Source organism: Mizuhopecten yessoensis, unplaced genomic scaffold, assembly GCF_002113885.1.
Source record: "Mizuhopecten yessoensis strain PY_sf001 unplaced genomic scaffold, ASM211388v2 scaffold10933, whole genome shotgun sequence".
Taxonomy (NCBI): Eukaryota; Metazoa; Mollusca; class Bivalvia; order Pectinida; family Pectinidae; genus Mizuhopecten; species Mizuhopecten yessoensis.
The window spans coordinates 549,475-552,472 of record NW_018408794.1 but is presented as its reverse complement, the minus strand read 5'-3'; the positions used below and the strand labels follow the sequence as shown (position 1 = coordinate 552,472).

At 35.5% G+C, this 2,998-nt stretch overlaps 1 protein-coding gene across 2 annotated transcripts in view; it reads left to right on the top strand.

The window, feature by feature from the left end:
• Window positions 1-205: 205 nt before the first annotated feature.
• LOC110463832 overlaps window positions 206-2,998 on the top strand; it is a 28,646-nt gene continuing 25,853 nt past the window's right edge. The window contains exon 1 of one of the 2 annotated variants that reach the window (XM_021518717.1): window positions 206-608. The gene's annotated coding sequence lies outside the window, so the exon portion shown is untranslated. Of the gene's footprint in view, window positions 770-2,998 lie in introns of both variants that reach the window. The other variant, XM_021518716.1, reaches the window with a different exon arrangement.

The following is a 2,998-nucleotide window of genomic DNA, read 5'->3' as shown; positions in this document are numbered from 1 at the left end:
GTAATATTATTTTTTCATTGCAGTTTTTACTGTATTAAGTACTCGTGTTTCCCTGGTACAAATGAAATTAACATGTTTACAAGTATTAGCGTCAGCATCCTTCTACCCAATAGACAGCGTACTGTATTCCGCCCCGTGATCGATTTCTGACGCGTTATGAATGATACCGACAGCCTTACGGTCTGGCTATGAGAACGTACGGCACTACTCAAGCATGCGTAGTCAATCTGTACAACCATACCGATAACAAGTGCACGCTGATTTAAAGTAAAGAAAAAACTTTTACCAGGTGGAATACGTAAAGAGAAAAACGGCTACGCCTGATCCGACAGTAATGGGATTAATTACTGGATATTTAACTTACGATACGCCGATTTTAACTTGAAAAGGATTAATATATTTCTACCTGGCGAAAAATTAAAACCAGGTGCGGATTTAGGTGTATTAAGTTAATATCTATTACAGTTTTTTGTTCTATGTTTGACCACAACTTGACCAGGGTCTGAACAGCGACATATACCTGGAGGGTAGACCCGTTGTACATTGCACATATGGTGGAAAACAGCGCTAATTGGATTCACAGGTACACCTGTTTGACGTCATTCTAGGTGAGAATCTATTTACGGCATTTACAAGTAAACCAATCTGTTCAGGCAGTTGAAGACACTTGACATAAATACATGTAATCATTGTACATAGTGGAATTGCAAGCGGAACTTGGAATTGTGTTTTTGAATTTTCTTCGCCTATGATGGATTAAAAAGAACGGGTGAGTGATTTTGACCTTGTAGAATTCTGAATGATCATGCCTTGCTTAAAATTCGGTCAAATCTTACATCTCTTATTCGTCATTGTATCTTAAAACAGATCTTAATATATCTAACTTAGACTACGCGATGTTCATGGCTAACTTAGATAATGAGTGTTATATAAGAATTATGTTATTTTCCCGATATTATAAACAATATTGTTTAATATGAACCTCGCGTCAATATCGCATAAAGAATCGTCCGTAACGGTCCGTTTAGGTTTGAATCTATCAGCTTTTACTGAATTCTTTTGCAGATTTTCACATGCAAGACTGCTAGTAATTAGAGATCCACAGCTTCACGATATGATCTAACGTTAACGGGTACACTTGTAAGATATGCGGTTAGTCTCTAACGCCACCCCGTTTATCATTGACACTAATTTGAGTTAGAAGTACTACAATAATACTGATGTTTTGAGTTAGTTTGATCTGATTTTTTTCTTTAGTTTTGTAATTTTGGAGGGAAAACAACAAACTAGCAAGCAATAACGAGAAATTTTGATAAATAATGTATTCGTATGGTCTTAATGAAATAAATTAAAAACATGACGATATTTTTGTGGAAATACAATAAGGTATAAAAATGAAAATGTTAAGGGAGGAGAGCGTCTTTTGTCGATGTTGTGTGCTACTGTTTATCGCGTGCTGCTGTCAATATACGTACATGTACATGTATTGTATTGCTTCTAAAACGATCTTGAATCTGGTTAACTCACGACTTTACTATGACACATGGCTGTATTAATCATATGAAATCTGAATCTATATACATTTGTACATATACAAAATTCAAGATTAAATATTTTTCATTAGAAAAACCAAATAGCAACATAAATATTCTCTATTACATACATTTAGACATTATCTCGGAGTATGCGTACCTTGTAAGGGATCTGTCAGTAAACGAAAACGATAGTACCACTTGATATAACATGTGTAATATCGAATGGAGTTGACCTATAAAAAGATGCATTGTATACGTTAAGCTTGTACTGGTTGATGCTTTAGGGGAGCGGGTAGGAGTACAGGGGTCGGAGTCGGGTGCTCGGGGAATGGAATTAAAGGGTCACATTCTCCGTGTTGGTAACATGAATCATTATGATTTGCATAACTAGGTGTTGAATCATGCAATCGATATACAGGTTCGAACAAACGATACTGAACTTTTCCTCGAAGGTGACACCATGGTGTTAGGTAGAAATCACAAGTCATATATACTTACAACAGTGTTTACATGTTAGTGTACACGACTCGGTCGTAGTAAGCTTCACAAAGCTTGAGAAGTAAATCAGTTATTTAAAATTAAATCTGAAAATTAAACACATGTCCTAGGATTCCTATGACCACCCTCATATACATCATAGTAATAAAAAATGCTCAATCTTTTACAATATTAAAAAAAAAAAAAAAGACTATTCAAAATAAATATCGCATTAGCTGACGACGTTTTAAACAAATGGCTCCCGAACTTCAACATCACAAAAAGGTAAATTGTCATCTAGATTCCTAAGGTATGGCATTGGAATTGGAATGAAGTCAGATAAAACAATACATGTATACGTCCTACGTACGACTTTTCCCGATTGTCGATTGTTTGAAAATATTTGAAAAACTGATATGTGAAGCTACAAAGTTGGAATCTGGAAATCTGACGAATATTAAGGTACAGCATGACGTATGGTGATTAGTGATAGCGATTACACGGTTCTACAATTTCATCGATAAATCCAGGTTTTTGTTATATAGAAGAATTTCGAACCGCCAACTCTTGGTATTATGTTGACCTGGCCATATTGATGTATATCTTAACAATGGTATGCTGTCAACAGTAACTTGAACCGCAGGTGTACTCATAGCGTATGAACAACATTGCTACCACGGAGATCAAACTGTTAATACATAGGTGTAAATGGACTATGTGTTAAACCTCCACATATGTTATGTGTTACAATACTGAACTTAGTGAAGGTGTTCGTGATGGATTACATACCACATGGGACCTACAACATAAACAACCATTTTATAACAACTTTGAAACTTTTAGCTTCCGTACAACTTTTAACTTGTAAAAGCAAGATAATTGTATCCATACACTGTAAGAGGAAGGCGTCAAGCGTAACTGTTTAAGTAACACCTAACGGAATTCACGGTAAATAATCGATTGAGCGTTTCCGGTTAATAAGTGGA